The sequence below is a fragment of the Dromiciops gliroides genome, chromosome 6 (genome assembly GCF_019393635.1).
Source record: "Dromiciops gliroides isolate mDroGli1 chromosome 6, mDroGli1.pri, whole genome shotgun sequence".
Taxonomy (NCBI): Eukaryota; Metazoa; Chordata; class Mammalia; order Microbiotheria; family Microbiotheriidae; genus Dromiciops; species Dromiciops gliroides.
Window position 1 is genome coordinate 29706263 of NC_057866.1, and position 24417 is coordinate 29730679.

Below are 24417 nucleotides of genomic sequence, written 5' to 3' on the forward strand. Positions count from 1 at the left end.
TTCAGGGATTATTGTCTCCAGGATGAAACATCAGCTCCACAGTTGGCATTTAAAGTCTTTGTTGAGCTGAAGCAAACCTCTGTTTCTAGGATGACTTTTGGTTTCTTTTCATGCATTCTGTATTCATCCCAACTGGTCCTCTTTCTATTTTCCAGACATTTGATTTCATCTCCCAATTCCATGTGTTTGCCTATCTTGTTCTCCACTGGTGGAAGTCTTGTTGTTGTTTGTTTTTGTTTTATTTTTGGTTTTGTTTTGGTTTTGGTTTTGTGGTAGGATAATGGAATTTGGCAGACTGATTTGGATGGGCCACACCTGTCCTGAGTGATGTATGCTGCTGATGTCAACAGGAGAAACCACTCTCACAGACAGTTCGAAGGACTTCCCCTTTTGGGGGAGGGAGAGTAAATGCTTGCCAAGGAGAGCTCAGTCTTTTCTGGAGTCACTTTCTTTCTAGTGGGGCGAGCTCCAGGAGCAGACAAGAAAGAGGTTCTTTCTTAGCAGTTTTGACCTTTGGGCCCTGACTGCAAAGCTGTTTTTCTTGAAGCTATGGATCCAGGTGGTGAGTTAACATTCAAACCCTGATCTTTTGAATTAACTGAACTGGAAGAGAGTTTGGGGATTGTATAGGCTTAGGTTAGAGTTAGGGGGATTATCTGTATTTCTTTTTCCCTATTCCCTTGTCTTTGATTGTATTAATTTCACCTTTGCTGTTTATTTTATTCCCATTAATAAAACCTGATTCATTTGTGGAAAAGAGGCTGTTAAGCTCCTTTCTTATTGGCCTGGGAGAAATATCTAAAAATGCAGTTCAGAGGGGAGGGAGCTTTGAACCTAGAGGGCCCTCATTATTTCTGGGACCCCAATGTTATGGTGAGCCACTCAATTAACTCTCCCTATATTAAATTTGGCCCCCCACAGTTTGTGCATCACCAGCGTCTTGAAATGTGTCAGCTTATACAGGTTTCCTGGTTCCCCCAAGTGTTGGCACTTTCATCAAAATTGCTTTCCAATATTTTTCACAGACTTTATATTTAATTCTCTGTGTACACATTGTCTACCCTATAGGATATAAGTTTCTTGAGAACAGGGAAATTGATAAAAAATGATACACAGCAAAGGAATATATTAAAATTACATTGAAATAAAGATGTAATTTTTTCCACTGAAGATTGTAAACATGCGAGATCTATCCACAGACTCATTAAGTGTCTACAGTCTCTAAGTTAAGAATCCCTGGAGTAGAATCTCTATAAAATCCTTCCTGAACTTTCTGATCTTTGCATCTCTCACATTATAAGATGTAGAATTCAAGATTTCAGTTCACTGACTTTGCTTGTATTTATGTTATGGTCTCTACTCTTAACAATTATCTATGCACTACCTATTGCACTCTAGTTGTATTTATAAACATGTCCTTTCAGCAAAGTGATATACTTTCTGAGGATTAAAAAAAGACAAAACATGTTTTCCTTCAAAACTCTCAATTGACTCATTTCAGTCCCAGGAACGTATTAGAATCATAGAGAAAAGGGACCTCTGAGACAAATGAGTCCAAATTATATCTAACCCACATTCCTGATCATTTATAATCTCTATAGGAACACCTAAGTGATTGGAATACCAAATCCAGGATAATTCAATGGAAATTCCACTGCTTTGTAAATTGGAATCTTTTACTACTTTTTAGGGAGCTAAGTTATGCAGTGGGTAAGTACTGTCCATTTTCAGTCAGGAAGGTCTGTATTTCAGTCCTGCCTCAGACACTTATTGGTCATGAGACCTTGAACAAGTCACTTAACCTCACTCAACCTCTGCTTTCTCATCTTTGAATTGTGGATAATAATAGTACCTATTTCACAAGTTTGTTGTAAAGATCACTTAGGATAACATGTTCATTGCTTTCTAAACAAAGAAATTTCATCATTATCATTTTACGTGATCATCATTATTATTATTTCTTTTCCTATTTAGGAGAGTACTTTCAATGGATTGAATCACCAACATGAGAACTAATATTCTCACCACAATACAATATAATATGTATTTATCAAAAAATTCAGAGCCTCTACTACATAAGATAATACTCAAACCTTCTCCTCATGCAATTTGCAATGTAGCATGGGGAAAATGTACAAGGATTTTATGAAATGCTCATTTATTTTTCAGCACAATAAAACAGTCAACTTCAGCAGAGAATTCCAAATAACTGACTCGTAAGAGCCAGATGAGGTGTTTTTTTTTTCTTTCTGCCTTTTTCTTTCCATATGGTTGGCTTGATGGGATTGATTGCAAGGGTCAGAAATGCTGCTGACATCTCCCATCTTCAGTGTGTTCTAGTTGTTTTTACCTTTGTTGTCAAGGGAGGAGATTGTGGCCTTTCTTGCTGAGCAAGGATCCCAGAATTAATCACAGTCAGGATATAGCACAGATGCCAGGCCACTAAGCAAAGGGAGTAATAGGGAGTCAAGGTCAGGCTACCAGGCCAAGGCTGGAAACAGACAATGGGATCTGGGAAAACAGCAGTGGTATGCTGGAAGAAGGTTAAGGGTCATATTGGTCCAGCTGGGATGAGGAGCACAGAAGGTAGGGTCAGGATGAGCCAGCGATATACAGAGGTTCATGCTTAGAGCTTGGAACAAGATGATCATAGAGAAACATATCATTAGCAAAACAGAAAACCTGACTGTATGGGGTAGTGTTGAATGGTCAGGGTGCTGGGGAAAGCTTAAAAACAGAATTGACAGCACCTGATAGCATCCACTCATTCTACTCAGGCAAACAGGTTAACTGCTTTTCTACCAGTCACCTTGTATCCCTACTGACCCTTAATATTTGGATGGTAATAGCCCATGGACTTAAGATTATAAATACTTGCAAACGGTTTCAAATAAAAGACAATCTAGTTGGTAAATATAATTAACCAAAGATCTTGTAACTTAGAGTGATATGGAGAAAGAGAAACCTAAACTAGAAATAATTTTTTTCCTAAAGAAAAATAATTCCCTTTCATTTTATGAAATAGTATTATTTCATTATAATCAGTATGGGATCATAAAATCATAGGTTTAAGTATGGGAGGGAATTTAGGGTTCATCTAGTTAAACCCCCTCATTTTCTTGATGAGGACATTGAGGACCAGAGAGGAGAAAATCCCTGTCACAAAGATGATATGTGGCAGCCAGGTTTTGAATAAAGGTCTTATTAAAGATTTCAAAATACTTTGTAATAATAATCTTATGTTATTTTCACAACAACCTTGTGAGGAAGATGTTTTATATCTATTCTTAGAGATATGACAATTGGGGCCCCAAAAAGATATTTCTTGAGGGTCATAGTGTCAGAAACAAGGTTTGAGCCCAGATTTTCCTAATTCCTAAGTCCATGGAAAAATGCTATCTACCATGGCAAAACCACAGTCAGGGTACCTCATCCATGCTGTATATTAATGCACACACCACAGGAACTTTAAGAAGTTTTTTTTCAAGCTATATTTCATTTAATTCCTAGAACTCTCTACATATTTTCTTAAGCAAAGGAGAGTTTCCATACTTTAAAATCCTTAATTTAACCCAACTTGAAATCTCTCTTGAATGTATCTAATCGCTAAATTAAATAGCCTTGATTAATCTTTCTTGGTATTTCAATATACCTCCCCTATAAACCTGAATTGAATGTAAGCATGAGTGCATTTCGCATAAAAGAATTTATTTATTGGGAGCCTATTCTTAGAGGAACAGAAAATCAGATGCAATTCTTCTCTTTCTATGCTCTAAATAGGGACCAGAAGATGAAAGAAACAGGCATATTACCAAATGTTTATTATTGGCAACCCTATCATAAATGAGTTTCAATCAATAAGGAAAAATAGAACAGAATTTGTTCTCATGGGTACTTCACTCGATATCTTTAAGTTGATATTCCCCATTATATCCAGGAGAGAGGCTCGGTTTTAGAATAAGAAAAACTTGGGCTTGAAACATACTGCATTTTTGGTCATGAACAAGTCACCCAAACTCTTTGTATCTCAAGCACTTCCCTAAGAGTAGGCCAGAGATGACAAGAAGCATCTGTATTTTTGGAGGACATTTCCACGCTGGAAGTTCCTCACATCAACAAAATCATAAATATAAACCAAAGTGAAAAAACAAAATGTTCACTCCTTTGTCTGACTTTCCAGGTCCCCAGTAATGGAGCACCATGATATCATTTCAACCTTATCTCACACTACTTCCCTTTGTGCATTACTGAGGGTGTACCAAAAAACTTAGTCTAATTTTAAGCTTTAGTAGCTTACGAGTACCTGTAATAAGTTTGAATAATTGTACAATCCTGAAAAACTGGCCCATGTACCATCCCCTGGTCAGGACTATTCCTTGTCCCTCATTTATTTCATATTCCATTTTGATTTATTGAAATCCATGAAGCAAATGCAGTTTTAGGCCCAAGATAAATTTTAAGTAGTCTACATCATATTTGCTGATCCAATAGTAGAATTGTTCTTTTATCTTGAATCTCTTGTAATATGTATCTCTCTTATATCCTTACTATGTTTTATTTGTTAGAAGCATTGTTACCGTATGTGCCATGCTCCTGTATAATATTACAAGCTCTATCATGTCAGGTATCATGTTTTATTAATTTTAGTGGGAACCCCAGGTGATTTCACAATATTTTATATATAATAGTCACTTCAAAAGCATTTATTCAATTGAAATGAACCACTCAGAAAAATAAAACTTTTAAAAGGAATGGTTGTGTTTGTTTTTTAATGAAATTATTATGACCAACATAAAATACAACCTATTCTTTCCCATGCCTCATTAACATTTTTTCCAACTTGCTTTGTCACTTCATTCCCTTTATATCCAATGGCCTGAATTTCAACTAACCTTCTAGTATGTGACATTATCATCATCAAGCAATCCATCAGTGAGCATTTTTCAAAAACCTTATATGTTCCATACATTATTTTAATTTCAATTAAAACAAATAAATATGTACAAATAGAAATGTAGCAGCCTCTGAAATATCAGGTATTTGTTTTTTGAGAGGATACTCCTCAATTTATGTGGGTAGGGAAATATTTCCCAATCTATCTCATTAGTCATTGCTGGGGCCATGAATTTTAATTAGTGAAGCTTTTAGTCTATTTTTCCCCCAAGGATGGATAAGGTTCTTGAAACCTGCAAAGAGTGAAGGATGGGAAATAAAATTTCCTGAAACTAGCAAAGGAAATTTCTTTTGGTGTCTACTAACAAGACTCTTTTCACTTAATGCCACTGTTTAGCTCAATTATGACTAGAGGCATCCATTAGGACTGGATTCAAAGGCTTGCTTGTTTGTTTACTTTTGCAGAGTAATGAACAGGTGAGTGACTTTGTCTAATTTCTGTGTTAGTAGAATCATATGATCAATTACAAGTAGCTTAAATGGGAAAAGGAAAAGACCTAAGTTATAAAGACCAATTAGGAAGCTGCTCATCACTTATGGTAATGTGAGGGCCCGAAATAGAGTGATGGCCATGCCAACAGAAAGAAGGGGAAAGATTCATGTGATATTATAGAAGGTAGAATCAACAAGATTAAGCTAATGACTAAATATTAAAAGTGAAGGAAGAACAAAAAATTCAAGATGAATATAAGATTTTTGGCAACTAAGAGGAACAGAGGATAGAGCACCAGCCTTGGAGTCAGGAGGATCTAAGTTCAATTTTGGCCTCTGACACTTAGTATCTCTATGACCTTAGGCAAGTCACTTAACCTTGTTTGCCTCAGTTTCCTGATTTGTGAAATGACCTAGAGAAGGAAATGGTAAATCATTCCAGTAGCTTTACCAAGAAAACCAGAAATAGTATCATGGAGAATCAGACACATCTGAAATGACTCAACTAAAACAGGAAGAGGGTTATGAATTTGGTCCAATAAAAAGATGAAAATGCCTTCGAAGAAATAAATAAATAAGGAAGAGGTATGATTTGCAGTAAATGAAAAGTTCTGTTCTGGAGTTGTTTCACAAATATATGGAACATTTCGGTCCAGTTATCCAATAGACAATCGTGCTATGAGATTGGAGTTTGGGTTGGAAATTAGGATATTTAGGTCTTGGAGTCATCTTTATAGTGATGATATTTACATCCATGGAAGTTTATAAGAGCATAGGATCATAGATTTAAAATTATTAAATCTAACATTAATATTTTACAAATGAGGAAACTGAGTCACAGAGTGTTTAAATGATTTGCCTACAGCCCTGTAATTACTAAAGCTTTTTGGGTGGCAATTGAATTCACATCTTTCACAATCCAAATCCAGGAGGAAACTATTAGTAATGATAGTACAGAAGAGGTCTTAGAATAGAGATTTGGGTGGAATGCAAAATTAGGGGATAAGCCATAGATGATGATTGAGAAAAGGAAACAGAAGAGTAGACCAACATGTAGGAATTAGATTAGGATAAAGAGAAGTCATGAAAACCTTTGGACAAAAAGGGTTATCAAACAAATTGCTTTTCCCAGTTGTCAATGTTTATTTTGTTTGTTTTTTGTTTCTTTGTTTTTTCTGTGATCTCGTACCTTGCTATTATTCACTGGTTCTCATTTTATCTGCATTTTCCCTTTTCTTCCATCTTTGGTCTTCTGTCTTACATTTCAGCATCTTTGTGATGTCTTTGCCTAATATGAGAAAGGTCAGATGGAGATTAAGACTTTTTGTCCACTGCACTAGTTATTTATCAATGGAAGAGAACTGTCAATTTAAGAACAGGAAATAGTACTGGCCATTTATCTTCTCATCCCTGCATACTCTACTGAGCTAGCTCAAGGGAGTGAGTTCTCATTATTGATTTTTTTAAAAAGTTGTTCTTTTTAATGATTCTACCAACAATTCTTCCAGTTTGGATGGTACTTGAAACAAGTTCCTTGACACTTAGTAGTAACAGAAAGTGAATTGTATCATTATGTTATAACATTTCAGATAATTTCTCCATGGAAGGAATTTTAGAGCATAAAAGAGTTTGAGGAATCTTGAGTGCTAGGACATTGCTACTGAGGTTAATTTCAGTTGTTGTTGACAGTGCAAGACTTTGGTGATCATTTATTGTTCATGTGGAATCAAATTCTTTGTGGAAAAAGCTGCTAATTGTCCCTTATGTTCCAGGCAGGAGACAGAATAGTATAGTGAATAGAGGACTATCCTTATAATCAGGAAGACCTAGGTCTATGACTTACTTCTGATTCATAGTATGAAGCTTTAGACAAGTCAATTAACTTCTTGGTACCCCAACTCTCAATATTGGTAAAGTAAGTCCCTCATAGAAGGCTCCATATACCAATGGGGTGAAAAGTGGGAAGGAAATAACCATTTATGTAGTATCTTCTAAATGCTAGGCCCTGCTCTAAACATCTTTTCCAAATAATATCTTATTTGATGCTTGGAACAACCGTAAGAGATAGGTGTTATGATTATACCAATTTTGTACTTGAGGAAACTGAAGCAAACATATTCCAAGTGACTTGCCCAGGGCCACATGGCAAGTCAGTATCTCAGGATGGATTTGAGCTCAGGTCTTCCTGACTCCACAGCCAACATTCTTTCCACTATGCTACAAGGTGCCTCAGTGAAATCACTGATGTTATCTAATAATACAAATACCAATACTGATGCTACTACTACTGATGGAAATGATAAAATATACCAGGCACTATGCTAAGTAGTAGAGATACAAAGATACAAATTCAATAGTTTCTCTCATCAAGGATCTTGCAGTGTACTAATGTTTATTTTTCAAGTATGTTTTACTTTAGGAACATTTTCTCTATAGATCACTAACAAATTTATTGTATTAAATAAATGGTGGAAATATATTTACTAAAATACATATTTTACAATATGAAAACTCACATCTATAGAATGAAATTTAAAGGGGAAAAAGTTTATCCAGGATTTAAGGCTCCATAAAACCTGGCTCTCACCCCTTTTTTTGAGCCTATTTCACATTCTCCTTTCAATTCCACAGTATTCAAGCCACCTGGATTCTCTACTGTATACCTTTTCCCATTCTCATTCTCAACATTTGTATTTACACAGAATGTCCCTTAATGCATATCATTCAATCCAATCTACCAAACAACTGTTAAGTGCTACATTTGCAAGGGACAATGTGATTAACTAGGCAGGGAAAGGGGTATATGAAAAAGAGAACCTGACCTCAAGTAGCTTGGGTGCTATTGTGGAAAACTATGTGTAAACTCATTTGCATATAGGTCATATTTTGAAGAGGGAGAAGATGCTAATAATTAAAAAGATCAGAAGATAATTTTCATATAAGGAAGAACATGAACTGATCCTTGATGGAAGTTAAGAAATCTAAGGTGTGGAGTTGAAGAAGTAGTCCGTATGAAGGAGGGCAAGCCCAAAGCAGGATATAGTGAAGGATTCAGTCAAAGAAGCAATAGATTCCAGGAAATTCTAGGGTAAACATAGGTTAGTTTGGCTAGAAAATAGAAAGCATGATTGGTTTAATCCTTGCTAAAATAGGACAGTTGAGGTTATTCCAGATGATGAAGGTCATTAAATGTGAAGATTAGGAGTTTATATTTTATTCTGAAGACAGTATGATCTGCTGAAGATTCTTCAGTCCGACACAGATTTGTGAATAAGATAGTATCATTTTGGCAACTATAAGTTGGATTAAATATTGAATGCAAATTTTATCTGCTAAGATTTTCCCCTATGATAATTACACAGAAAGAAGAGGTCAGAGTATTCTTGTTTCTTCACTCCTTCATTCCTCTATGTGCTCATCTCATACCTGTTAGAGCATCTTTTTTCTCCACTCTCCAGGAGCCCTCTTTGAAGATCCCACTGCCCATGTGACTTCTTCCTCTAACAAGTCAATTCCTTCCCAAACTGCTATTTTAATGAAGGACTTAGGCAAACCACGCTTACTCCTTCCTTCATCTCTGGGGTCTATACTTGACCCTCAGGATTTCTTCTTTCACCATGTACTTGTGAGGGTAAATTATCCTGCCTTCCCAAACCCTCCCTTACCTTTAAATTCCTGTTATGTATGATTTTTCCAAATAGAATGTCAGATCCTTAAAGGCGACCTTTTTTTCTTCTTCTTTTTATTTATCATCTATTTATTTAATTACTTAGGTTTTGTTTTGTTTTGTTTTATTCACAGCTTTAGCTTAGTGCCTGTCATTGAATACATGCTTATTTAATGTCTGGTGACTTTATTTGACTTCACTCTTGTTAGTGATATGTAATTTCTGTAACAATAATCAAACTTCCAAAATGGTCTTACTCTTTCTTTTTCTGGCCTGATGATTTCTCTATCTCTCCTGGAAATAGGTTTCACTTCTTTAAAAGTTCATTACACATCAGCTAATAGGTATAACAATTGGAAATTGGATGGATTGTTGGGGCATTGAAATGAACTTTCAGAGGTTTGATTCATGTATTCCTCAGCCATCAACTAGGATTATCATAAAAATGAGCATTCTGGTGTGATCTCTAGTTTTGGCATAGAACCCTATCATAGTACCTTCAGTTTAGAGCTGGAACCAGTGAGATCAATTGTTCCAAACTATTTATATTCCAGAAAAGGAACTTGAGGGTGAGAGAGCTTAAAACACTTACCCAAGGTCATGGGGAGGTAGTAGGAGGGCTGAAGATTCCAACTACATTTGGGATTTGTGCTGAAGCATTCTTAAGCAGAGGTAACATCCTATTCAATGTCTCCACCTCTATGACAGGGAGACTTGGAAAAAATAATCAGAGACAGTTCTACTCACAAGTTTGACCCTTTGTTATATTGACCAAAAGGTAGGGAATAGGATAGTATCACTATTATCAATTTGGTAATTTGGACAGCAAAATTACAGATTCTAAAAATTATCTGACTAAGGATTTTCTTTTTGTTGGGGGGGGGGAGCAGCGAGGATTAAGTGACTTGCTCAGGATCACACAGCTAGTAAGTGTCAAGTGTCTGAGTCCAGATTTGAACTCAGGTCCTCCTGATTTCAGGGCAGGTATTTTATGCACTGCTCTACCTTGCTGCCCTCTAGAATATTCTTTTTTTAATGGAAATAATTATGTTCAAAGGGCTATAAAACTGTGTGTATTTATATTTATACACATATATGTATATATCAAAGGATATATTTCTACATCCCTTTGACACAGGAATATCAATACTAGGTCTATATCCCAAAGAGATCAAACAAAAGGGAAATGGATATATTTGTCCAAGAAATATTTATAGCAACTCTTTTTCTGGTGGCAAAAAATTGGAGATTGAAGGGAGGTCCATAAATTATGGAATAGCTGAACAAGTTGTGATATATGATTGTGACAGAATACTAGTATGGTATAAAAAAATGATGAGCAGGATAATTTCAGGTAAAGGCCTGGGAAGACATGTATGATCTCATGCAATTTGAAGGGAGCAGATCCAGGAGAACATTGTACACAGTCGCAGCAATATTGTAATGATTCTCAACTGTGAAAAACTTAGGGACTCTGAGCAAGACAACTCCAGAAAACCCATGTTGAAAGATGCAGACTGAAGCAAATTTTTCCTCTTTATTTTTATTGTTTCATCATGTTTCTGTTTTCTTTTACAATGTAGCTAATATAGAAATATATGTTGCATGATGCTACTTTTATAATTAATATCAAAATACTTGCTTTCACAAGGAGGAAGGAGTGGGAGGGATGGAGAGAATTTGGAACTAATTTTTTTTTAAATGATGGCTATTTTTTATAATTGGGAAAATGTTAATGAAATAAATTTAATTAAATAAATAAAACTAATTTTAAATTATAGAAATAGTATTATATAATTATATGGGGACATAAATGTGCACTATCACTTAGTTACATCTTTGGGTAGCTTTGACATTTCATGTTAAGTTACTTGAGATTTAAATTTTACCTTCCTTTGTCTTAATGTGATATTTTAATTTCATCTCTTCTTTAGAAATGATGCTTTCTATTGCAAGGATTCAAGATCACATGGGAAAAGTGGAGTCAAACAAGCTGGTACATCACCTCGTACTTTAAATGTATGTAAGTTTCTGAGAGTTGTTTTTGGAAGTCAAATTATTTTAGCTCTGCACACTGAAAATAATCTTGTCAATGGCCACACCTTGGTTGATGCATTTCTGTCTGTGGTGTCAGTGAATCTACAGTGTGGTCATTGTAGCTCAGCATAGACCACTGGGGGAAAATGTGGAAATGTTCTTTGATATGTCCTTTATACACAATTTTGTGGATGTTGAAAGAATAGTTTTTTTTCCTCCCCAATATCATCAGCTCTATAATTTGAAGAAGTAAAGATAAATTATTATAGAACTTAAAATACATCAAAAATATGTATGAAATTATTTGATCTTTTTTGTCTAGATATTTTACCATATAACATTCTAGCTAAAAAGTGTATTAATGAATATCATAAACATGAGACAATTTTATTTTGTGTATCTTAATTTTAAAACATGCTACCATGTGAGTACTGCTATTCATTTGGGCACATCCACCTGGTAAAGAGACTCCCACCAAGCAAAATCCTTTTAGACAGAATACGGATAACTTTGGGTCAGTTCTCAGAAGTTGCAGTTGAATATAGATGTCCTGACATTTGAGTCTTGGCTCTCTTGTTAGGAAGAATTGAATGAGGATGTTTTAACTTTACATGTAAGCTGATAAATACAGAATTGAGAAGAAAAATCTCTGATTTTTCTCCCTCTCTGATAATGCTCTGATTTTTCTGGAACAGAACTGACAAGCCATGAAGAGATTAACTTTAATGCCATTAAAGAGAGTAATGTTATTTTAAGAACATTATAATTGTGGATATTTAAAAACTTTGTGAATATACCATGCTTTAGCTTAAAATCTAAGTGCTATCTTTGGGAATGTATTTACATACATTCGTTCCTTTGTTTTACCATTTCTCTCTCTCTCTCCCTCCCACCCTCCCTCCCAACCTCTCTCCTCCATACATACACATATATATTTATAGGTGTGTATATGTCCATATATATCTGTATATACACACATATACACCTATACACGTATGTATATATAGCTACACAAATTTGTATTTGTATGCACATACAAATATTTATATGCATTTAGTTTTGCTGCATTTTTCCAGAATACATAATAATAATCATGAAGGCTATAGTATGTCTTATTTATCTGTCTATATCTATCTTGATATTTAGCAAAGTGCCTTGCATATGCTATATGATTAATAATTTTTGATGTTATCAAATTTGATAACAGATGAAGAAAAGGATGGCAATTACTTGCATATATGTGTGTATATATGTACACATATATACATATGCAGGCATGTATGCATCTATTTCTATGATATGTGTACACTTACATATGCATATAGTTATATATAAATGCATATTCATATCCATATGTAGATAGACAGACACATAACTTTACTATGGCCCCTGGAAAAGGCAAAAAATGGGGGAGAAGGAGAGTATTGGAGAAGAGATGAGGAAAGGCAAGAAGAGAAGGGAAGAGAAGGGGATCCCCTTGGATGGGATAAAGTACATGGGCTTTGTCTTGATGTGGATAAATACATAAATTCACATACACACATATACAATATTTGAATACGTGGCATTCAAATGAAAGATCAATTAGAAGATAAAATATTTATTCTTAAAGAACACATAAATATAAAAATTTATGATCATATAAAAGCAAATGAAATTCATCTAAATATATTATGTAATAATTTATATTGGAATACTCACAATTGCAATTTTGCAAATGTCATCACTGTATAATGTAGTAGATTTAAAACTACTGACAAAATGCAACTCTTTTTTTATCTCCAGAACATCACATTTTTATATAATTTTGATGCAAAAATATTTGAAAATACATAAAATATAGTACTTTACTGAACTGTATTTTAGGATGAATAAGCATATAACGGTCTTTTGTAATCAAAGAATAATTTGAAATACATTTTGTATAATAATTAAATTGAACTAAAATTACAAAATTAAAAGTTTATTTTTAAAAGACTATATTTATAAAACCAATCCAGAAAATCTTGCCTGTATTTAATAGATGAAGCTGCCCTATCAAACATCAAGTGGTCGAAGTGATTGTTGGTATAGAGTTGGAAAAACTTTGAAACGCTTAAATCAAAGTGAATGTTTCCAAGTCTTTACTCATAAATGTGAATGCACTGAACATAAAATGGAATATATATGCATTATCCATGGCTCAGAATTACATTAAAACACTTCTATTTAGTGCTTAATTCATAATATGTAAAGATTTGGATGATTAGAGTTTATATTCACTAAATGACAGAATTGTGTGTGTCATAATTATTTTTATTTTTAAAGTTCACCAATTTTACAATGGATGTTTAAAAAATGTTTTCTGTTGTTTGTTTATTTGTTTGCATTTTTCCCACATGGCTCAGCCAGCCATGAACTTATCATTACAGAGTCTGATTTCTACCCTATTACTTCGATGGGAAGGGAGGGAGGGAATGAAAATCAGGGATGCACTGAAACAACTAGTGCAAAGGCATGAAGATGGGAGATGAGAGTTTTGAATAAAAAACAATACTCTTGAATCTTATCCTTATGAGAAGGAAGAACAGAAAGATTGTCATTTTGGCTCAATCACAAAATTGCAAACATGGAAAGCAATGGAGAGTAATATCTAGTGGTTCTGGGAAAAAGGGGTCAATGTTTTCTTTGTTTTAAAAGCTGTTCCTACTCAGGAATGGGTGCAAGTCAGGCATGGTGAGAGGAGAGGTTGTTCAGGGACACTGATGTTAATGATTGCTAAATATCCATCCTTAGAAAATGCACACTTCCCTGATGTTATTTAGCAATACATATCCTGGACTTTTTCTTTCTCAGTTTATAATAATAGCTCACATTTATCTATAGTACATCAAGGTTTTCAAAGTGTTGTCCAAGGTAACTTAATTTGATTCACACAAAACCCTAGCAGTGAAATCCTTTTCTTCCTTATAGGCAGTCAGGTGTTACCACCTAAATGAATTTTCCACTGATCCCTTCCCAATCCTCCAGAAGAAAATGATTTCCCTCATCACAAATTATCTGAAAGCCTTTATCTTTATAAATTTATAAATTTTGCCTCACATGTAGTTGTGTGCAGTTTCTCCTCCCTAAACTATGAGCTGTCTGAAGGGGAAACTGTATTTTTTTATCAGTAAATTTCAAGTACCTAGCATAGTAAACTGGATATTGTAGAACCTTAATAAAGACTTGGGTAAGTGAATGTAATTTCTTTGTACCCATTTCATTTCATATTAGTTTCTTGACAAAAGTCAAGAGAGATATTGATGTATAATGGAATGAATGATGGTCTTGGAATCATAAGGGCATGTGTCTTAACCCTTGTCCCCTGAAATTTGCTAGTTGTGTGACCCTGGGCAAGACACAATCTCTCTGAGCATTATTTTCCCTGTGAGAAAAAAATGAGAATTTGGATAGCTTCAGTCCTGCCTCACAAGTTGGTAGATGCAAGGAGATAATATACACAATGAATTTTGCAAGCCTTAAAGAATATATAAATGTTTGCTATTATTGGTTCAATTTTGGAACCAAACAGCTATACTAGTAAAATGTTCAATGTTGAATAGTACAAAATCACATACCTATTAACATTTTTTATTATCTTTTAAAAAATGTTTACTAAGAGGATGGGTTGGGGTTTACTTGTGAAAGGTTAGAATCTTGGCATATATTAGATATACTTAACCATGACATCTGATATCCCGAAGATGCTACAAAGTTAAAATATTAACTCAAAGATGAAGTGAATTGAGATTATTTCTTGGTCCAAGGTACACTATTATTACATTTCTAAAGGATAAAGTTCTATGTTGAACTTCCAAATGAATCTGATTTTTGCCTTTGTAAGAATACATACTGAAATAAAATTTCTCCTTAAATTAGAAACTAGCTTCTATTTGAAAATTAACATCACATGGTTGAGAATGTGTACATTCTCCTCCCACCAACAATTCAGCTTAAAAAGGATGTTTACTATGCTGATCACTGATATAAGCTATTTTATGACAAGAAACATGACATATTTACCTCATAAACAGAAAACATGGGGTGTGGGGGTATCATAGTGTCTTCACATATTCAAAAAAAAAAACTGTTTTGTGGAGAAAGGACAGGCTATTTCTCATTTAGCCCAGAGGAGAAATGCAGTAGCAATTGGTAGAAACTCAAAACAGGAAAATTTGGCCTAGGTGGAATAAAAAAAAAAAGGGAAAAAAATCAAAATTACTAATATCAGACCTGTCCAATTATGGAATGAATGTCTAGAAATGTGATTGCTTTCCTCTGCTTGAAGATTTTCAAGACAAAGTCAATTATTGGGTATAATATATTGCAGATTAACTTAATTTATGAGTTAGATTAAATAGATGCTGAAGATTCTTCCAACTCTCAAATTCAGGAGTTGTAGGACCTTCTGGAATTAATGTAGGCCATTTTCATGCCATGACAAAGTAAGCAGTGGGTTCTATGATCATTCAGTCATAACTGTTCTGCAGTTTTATGTAGACACACACACCTCCAATTAAACTCCTCCAATTCCAGATGAAGAGGGTCATACTGGATTGTTAGACCCTGTCAGTTTCTACCCAACTTGAAAAGCAACTCAAAGGAGTTCATCCTCAGTGTCTGCCAAATGATGACCAGCCTAGCTAAGTTCAGAGCAATAATTAGATGTAATTTAACCCAGAGTAATAATTATAAAAAACATTCTTAAGTCAATTCTTTGGACACTGGGACAGAAACCACCAGTTTCTGAGGTAGCTATGAGAGGGTGATAGTAAGGGAGGAAGAAAGAGGTCACCTAGTGGCTTACTCTTTTTATCCTATTTTTCTTGTTCACTGAAATTAGACTTTTTGTCTCTCTTAGAGTATAATGGAAAGAGTGAATTTAGCATTATAATATGTTGGTTCAAATTCTATGTCTTTTACTGCCTGTGTGATATTGTGGAAGTCATGTAAATGTTATGATTCCCCATCCCTCAACTAGAAATTAAGTAGTTAGGCCTAGATAACCTCTAAGGTCCATTCTTATAATGAAAAGTGTTTTCAAGTCCCTAAAATTATGTACCATGTTTCAAAGCCCTGATTGTCTCATGCTAGTTATATATATAATATATATAATATATATACATATATATACATATATATATGTATATATGTATGTATGTGTATGTATATACATACATATATACACATACATATATACATATACATATACATATATATATATATGGAGCAATAAAAGAGAGATGGTCTCTAGTTGATGACAATCCAAGTGGGATTGGGATGGCTGAGATATGAATTAGTAAAAGTAAAAACTTCATAGATCTTCAAAGACTAAAAATATGTACAAAACACAAATAAATACAACTAAAACCATCCCACCAACAGAAAGGAAAAAAATGAATAACATAGCTTTACACTTAAAAAACAACAACAACAAAAAAAAAAACCACACCAATCCACTGTAAGAGATGCAACACATATCTTCCCATGGGCAGGGTGTTTGGACTCAATGTCTTTTCAAGTTCCATTCACATTCCCATCTTGTTTTTAACACTTTATAACTACATGGCCATTGAAAATTTATTTTGTGATAACTGAACAACTGGTTGCTAAAATAAAGAAAGGAAGAAACAAGGCCTTTTTAGGGAGAAGTAGGCTAAAACCAGAATGGAAGAACATGAATCAAAATGAAATTTCTTGAGTCACTTTTGAGAAGTATTTTTCATTTTTTGGTGCCTCAGTTTCTTCATCTGTAAGAGGACAGTATTGGATGTGATGAGCAGAATAATCCCTGCCAGCTGTACATCCATGATTCATTCATCTGAAGGATATTTTTCCCAGAGTTTGAGTTTGCTTTACCCAAATTTCCTAAAATACAGATTTCTCTCTTCACAGTCTACTTTGTCTAGTAACACACTTATCTCCCTTTGAGGGTTTTGGTGACAGTTAGTTGTCTCTGGGCTTTTTTTCCTTTGAAACTGTCCTCTGTTTACATCTCTATGGATGTTGAGCTTTACGCAGAAAGTTGGAGCTGCAGTCACACTCATGACATTTCAAACAAGCATTGTAACAACTTGTTACTGAAAAAAATAGTATTTTCCCTAGGTTCTTTCTGTGGGGTGCACCTGACAATGAATCACATACTTTCTGTGAAGTGTATTTAAAATGATCGAGACAAGAAAATTAGAGAACTGTCATGGGCTGTCTTAAGGCCATCATGGAAAAAAATCCCCTCAATCAAATCTTAGAAACAACCTATAGCAGTTGCTTCTTTTTTCGTTGTTGATTTGTTGCAAATATTTTCAGACAGGTTAAAAAGAGTTTAATTTTTTTCAGTTGGTTGAATGCAAAGGCTCCAAAGGTGTCTTTTTTCAAGTTTCCAGGGAGAAGGAAGGCATTTAAATTACTTGAAAAAAAGCAGCAGCATTTCCTACAGAACATTTTACCACACTTTTAATAATTTAATTTTCTTTCATTGTAAAATAAAAAGGTTAGACACCATTTTGTGATTAAGAGAATAATAATAACAGGGCACCTGCATTCCTCAAAGCCAGGATGTGCTGTGGAGATGTCTTGGGGAGAGAGAGAAAAAAAGGTCTGATTCTTGGCAGGCTCCTTAATGTTTTTCATCATTTTCTTGACTTTTCCCTCTTGAAATTGGCAAAGCTTTGAAATGTGTAAAACTGATTTGAAAAAATATTAAATAGGAAAAATTAAGCAGAACTCTCCAAGTATTTTCCAGGAAGAAGGCTTCAGAAGCTGAAAGGAAGAGACAGACAGAGACACAGAGGGAAAAAGACAGAGATACTCTGTGATTCAGAGACTAAACATTTGTCTGGAGCAATAAAGTACAATGGAAAATATACTGAGTTAGTAATATGAGGATATGGATTCAAATTTCAGTTCATCAATTTAGTAGTAGTGTGATGTAGAGGCTAGATATACAGTTGTAAAGGCAGGAAACCCTCTGTTCAAGACTATCCTCTGACATAGTGATCCTACAAAGACTGTGTGCCCCTAAAAAGACATTCAAACTTTCAATCCTTAAGGCAAGCTTATAAAATAATAAATAGCATAGAAGGTGTTAATAGGTATAAATAGATGGTATTCCTTCACGTGGAAGTTACCTATACCAAAGAAAGTACAGCTTTAGGGCCTAGCCATATCTCTGTCATATAAGACAGGGATAACACTATGTTCTCTTCAGAATGTATTTTGTAGAACCTGGTTCAATGCTTTCAAAAGGCTGTCTGTCTCTATGACTTAAATCCTATTGTCAGAGTGTTACCAAATAATCAAATATAAAATTTGAATTCCAAGTTCCTAAGATTTTAAATAATTATCTTCCATTGAGAGATGTCATTCCATTTATTTTTACTACCAGTTTGGGGGCAGCTAGGTGGCACAGTGGATAAAGCACTGGCCCTGGATTCAGGAGTACCTGAGTTCAAATCTGGCCTCAGACACTTGACACTTACTAGCTGTGTGACCCTGGGCAAGTCACTTAACCCCCATTTCCCCGCAGAAAAAAAAAAAAAGAATTCCCAGTTTCTTCTTTCAAAAGCATGTACAAACATGAATCTATCAGTGAGAAGCTCCTCAGTTCTAGACATTTGTTCACCACAAGAGCTCAGGCAGTTTGGTTGAGATGAATGCCCAGAAGTTCAGAAACTGAGTCTAACTTTATCTAAAGTTCCTCTCCCACCTCAGAAATCTAGGAGTATCTTTTCTTGTCCATTTTATCACATGCCTATTTTGGTTTCCAGCTGATGGATTGGAAAACAGACAAAATTAGGAACATCAGGAAGATAGTATTGGAATAATCATGTGAATTCTGGAGACATGGCAATGAAAAGCTCTCTTCTTGTTCATGACTATGATCTGGAATTAAGTTAAGTTTTAGTCACTCTGTGTCACTTGACCCATATATTCTGTGTGTGTGTGTGTGTGTGTGTGTGTGTGTGCGTGTATGTGTTTTTCCCCACCTATCACATTGAAAATTGTACATTGTACTTCCTAGAGAATTTGGCTTCTGTAAAAGACTGTGAGTATAAATTATATAATGGTAATCAAAGGTTGGCTGGAACAAGCCAAAAAGAAATACAAGAGAATGGATTAGCCAAGAAATATAAAGTCTCCTTTCCTGTGATCTTGATATTGACTCGTTTCCAGTGCTAAAAATGTATAATGGTAGGTGTCACATTTCTGACTATGAGTAAATCTGTGGTATCTGTGTGGTACTTCCACTCTCTATGTCCACCCACATAGTTTATACCTCCTAACAATAGACCCAATGGAGTTAATTCACTTTAATATTTTCCTATTATGTTTTATTATCCTCAATGAGTGGGAGCTGTGATCTCTCTAAGAACAATAAACTACTTTGCTGATGACTCTCCTATGAAAGAAATACTAAATAAAAGCAAACTAAAAGTCCTTTAGAAATACACATATTTTTATTTTAATGCATAAACTGTATCGGATTGCTTGCTGGCTTTGGAAACGGGAAAGGAAGGGAGAGAGGTAGAAAAATTTGAACACAAAATCTTACAAAAACAAATGTTGAAAATTATCTTTACATATAATTTGGAAAAAATATAATAAAATACATTTGGAAAAATATATCTTCAATACATAGAATGCTACTATATAAAAATCATAGGGCAGATATATGTATAATGTATGCATATGCATATTAAATATAAATATACAGATTGTATATGAGTATTTATTGACATATATAATGCACACACATAATTATGTATAATGTGTAATGCACACACAATTATGTATAATGTATAATGCACATATATAAGATATAATGCACACACATATATAACATACATATTCTATATATATGTATAAATATATGTATTATATAGAGATTTGACCTATGTGTTCATTGTTATAAAGAACTCTCAAGTGAGAAAAATCCCTCTAGTTATTCAGATCAGCATCTTCACAGCAATTTAGAGGCAACTAGGTTATGTAGTAGATAGAGAACTGGATTTATAGTCAGGGAGACCAGAGTTAAAATCTGACATCAGAAACTGACGCTTTGTGACCCTGGACAAGTTACTTCATCTGCATCTGTCTCAGTTTCCTCATCTATAAAATGGGAATAATAATAGCACCTACTTCTCAAAGTTATTATGAGGATAAAATGAGATAACATTTGCAAAACACTTTGCAAATTTCCAATTGATCTGTAAATGTTAGCTATTATTATTGGAGACTAATCTAGAATACTGATACTTGACCAGGGTCACATAAACAGTATGAATCAGAGACAGGGCATAAATATAAATTGTTCCTGAACTCAGAACCAACTCTCTTTCCATAGGCCATTCTACCATAGACAGACATAGGAATACAGGAAAAAAAAATAAAAATTGAGATACGTTAAATGATTTGTGAGTGAGGATTGTTTACCTAACCATTTAACATGGATACTCCATTCCAAATTCCTCCATCCCTTGAAAGGAGAGGTGCAATCGAAACTATATTATCATTACTTGTATATTTATTGTTGTGTTGTTTCAGACATATCTGAATCTTTGTGATCACATTTGGAGTTTTTTTGGCAAAGATGCTGGAGTGGTTTGGCATTTTTTTCTCCAGCTAATTTGACAGATGAGAAACAGAGGCACACATGAGTGTTTTGCTCAGGGTCACACAGCTGTTAAGTATCTGAGACTGGATTTGAACTCAGGCCTGCCTAATTCAAGACCAGATGCTCTATCCACTGTGCCACATACCTACCCTTACATAGGTATCTATATAGATAGATAGCAGATAGTAGCACATTGAATAAAGTGCTGGATCTGGAGTCAGGAAAACTGTTCTTCCTATCCTCTTGAAGCATTTATATATTATTACCATAAATGTTTTCTACATATGAGAATGTAGACTAAATAAATTAAATCAATGAAAATTCTGAAACTTTGTGACATTAGTAGAAAAAGTTGGGTGTGTTGAGGCTGGGGAGAAATATATGAGAAGTTCAAGAAAATGGAGAAAGAACAAAGATCTTCACATTACAGAGTCCTCATTCTTATATCATGAACACTTTATTTGAGGAAAGAATTGGGAGCCACCGAGTATGGCAAGGCCCAAGAAACTTCATGAAAAAAAAATATTATGCTTCCAAAATCAGTAAAAGAACTGCTATCAATGTAGTACTTTACCCTGAAATAAATGTTAAATCATCAACTCAGAATTAGAATGAGAACATAAAAAAGGAAAAAAGAGATTATAATGAGAAAAAAAGATATGCCACAAAATATAGAAAACTCATCGGTGAAATATTCCAACAAAAAACTGACAATCAGAAGCAATGCAAACTGATTGCCATAACAAGGAGACAAAAGAGCACAAAAGTACTTTGCTCTGCAAACATCTGTCTGATTTGCCACAGACAGTCAGATATGACTGCCAAAAGCAGTCAGATTAAAAAATAAAACTTATTTGTAAAACCTTATGAGAAAGAATGAAATAGAATTGTGCAGTTATCATCTCATACAGTAAAAAAAAAAAAAGAAGTAAGCAAGGATATTGCCAGTTTTTTTTTAAGTTGATAAAACATCCAGCTAAGCAAAATCATTCCAAGCATATACAAGGACTAATATGGAAGGAACAACATAATAAAATGTAAGAGACTTTGGAAAAGCATTATAACAAAATGTTTCCTTCATCAAGGATAGTGGTATCAGTATCCTGAAATTTTAACCTTAGAGTCTTGACCCCGTGGTTTGTTGTTGTTTATCCTTCATTATTGAAGAGGATCATGACATTGGGGTGATGACATGATTTGCAGTGAATTTGGATTTAAGTAAGGGAGGACTGTCCTCCAAGGTAGTTGCTATTGTTATCCTCATTTTACAGTTGAAGGAACTGAAACAAACAGAAGTTAAGTGACTTACCCAGTGTCATCAAAACAGTAAGTTTCTGACAGTGGATTTGAATTCAGTTCTTCTTGTGTTGAGGCACAGTGCTCTATCCTCTGGGCCACCTAGCTCCCTCTGACAAATAAAGAAGGCGAGGATAGCATTATTTCAGAAGAAAAAAATCTCTTATGATACTTCAAAGTACCATCTGTGAGGATCTGTAAGTATATGAAAATAAACATTATACTTTGACATAGTAATGGCCCAAGTGTAGAGATATATGCTTTTCTTCAAGTCACAGAATTTTAAGTCACTCCACTCGTGTTTATATGTATCATTTAATATTGCATTCCATTTCATTGATTTAGAAGAAACCAATTATTTTATGAAAACTGCAAATGAGGACAAGAGAGAGAAAGGGGTCTATCCAATGTCATACAATTAAGCAGCAGCAGAGCCAAGAGACTACATTCAAGGTTTCCTTCCTCTGAACCCAGTGATCTTTTCATTACACTGTGGAAACAATTAATATATAGAGGTTGGCACCAGCTGTTTTTTTTTATCCCTTCCTTACATGTAGAAGAAGAAATCTACCACAAAAGTAACATGAAGTATAAGTATTAAATATAAAACTTGTTGAAGGCTGCTATACACTAGAAAATTTTCATTAATTAAAAATTATTAAGGATCTTAAAAAATAGGAAAGACATCACAGCAATACTGTACCATGGATAGTGCCCTTGCCTTGGAGTGAGGAAATGCAATGGTATAAATCCTACCTGAGCTTCAGGAAGTATGTAACCACTATGTGACCCTAGACATTCCCTAGAGATTACTTTTCAAATCATAGATGCCTAAAATTGACGAATAATTATCTATTCACATAACAAGGATGATGCAACCACAGTTACTAAAAAAGTAAGATCTTGATGGTTTTGTGAATGTAGAAATAAATACAAATAATTAATACCTTAAAATTGACTGAAACTAGGGAATTCCTAAGATTAGTCCTCTGACACTTGGAGAGGGAAAATCTGTAGTTCTCCAAAGTGATTGATATCATTTCTATTCCTTATGATGAAGAAATGACATTTCAATCTTCCATGTCCTCCACTTTTGATGTCACCATTCTGTTCTTATTTTCTCCTATCTTAAATAAATCATTGCTGCCACAAAAAGTTAATTTCCTTATCTCTTGTCCTCAGTGAAAGATTTTTTAAAACTGGATTCTGACAATGATCCATTGAACAAACTTTTTGGGAGATTAAAGCTCAATTTTCCTTTTCTTTGCCATAAGAAATAATACAGCACAGGAAAAAGAATAGTAACCATGGAATGTATAAAATCTGGGTTCAACCACTACCTAGAAGTTCAAACATCTTAATTTAAACCCTAAACTATATAATGTTATTTATATAGACATATGTACTAGATATGTGTATGTACATATTAGATATAGATTACAAAGTAGTTACCCAATGATAGCTGGTTGGTGGAGGGTAGTAGTAGGGGAGGTATCAGGAAAGGTTTCATACAGATGATGGTTTCCATTTAATATTAAAGGAAGAGAAAGACACTATGAGATAAAGGTAAGGTGGATGTGCATTCCTGACATTTGTGATGGTTTGTACAAAGACGTGGAAATGAAAACTGAAGTTTAGGGGCTATACCTAGGTGGCGCTGTGGATAGAGCACTGGCCGTGGAGTCAGGAGGACCTGAGTTCAAATCTGAACTCAGACACTTAACACTTACTGGCTGTGTGACCCTAGGCAAGTAATTTAACCCCAATTGCCTCACCAAAAAACAAAATGAAGTTTAATGTGTGAAGAACAGAGAGCACAACAGTCTGGCTGGATCAGAGTGTATGTGTGTGTGGGTGGGGGGAGGCTGTACTGTTCAATGAGGTTAGAAACACAGGTTGGAGGCACATTATAAAAGTCTTTAAAAATCTAAACAGCAAAGATTTTATTGGACTCTCAGGGCAGTAGGAAGCCACTGCAAGTGGTTGAGTAGAGGAGTCACATGGTGACATATGTACTTAAAGAATATTACTTTGGCAGCAGTGAGTAAGGAGAACTGGAATGAGATCTTTTCAGCAAGGAGACCAATTAGGCAGCTGTTGCAATAATCTAGGCAAGAGGTGATGGGAACCTGACCAAGACTGTAGCTGAATAAGTAGAAAGAAGATATATAATGAAAAAGATGCTGTGGATGAAACAATGACAATATTTGGCACTGGATATATGGATTCAGGGCAGAGGAAGAGTTTGGAAGACATTTTGTGTTTCAAAAGAGATACTGGAAGGATGGTGGGGCTTTCAACAGAAAGTTGGAAGATGGGAGAGCTTTCAGAGAAAGGGAATTATTTCACTTTTAGACATGAGTTTGAGATTTCTCTGGACATCCCTAAAATACAGTAC

General features: G+C 34.6%; 1 protein-coding gene across 5 annotated transcripts in view; it reads left to right on the forward strand.

The window, feature by feature from the left end:
* LRRC4C (leucine rich repeat containing 4C) overlaps positions 1-24417 on the forward strand; it is a 1453400-nt gene that overhangs the window by 615121 nt on the left and 813862 nt on the right. For all 5 annotated transcript variants that reach the window (XM_043971634.1, XM_043971635.1, XM_043971633.1 and 2 more), the window contains one exon: positions 10987-11071. The gene's annotated coding sequence lies outside the window, so the exon portion shown is untranslated. The remainder of the gene's footprint in view (positions 1-10986; positions 11072-24417) is intronic.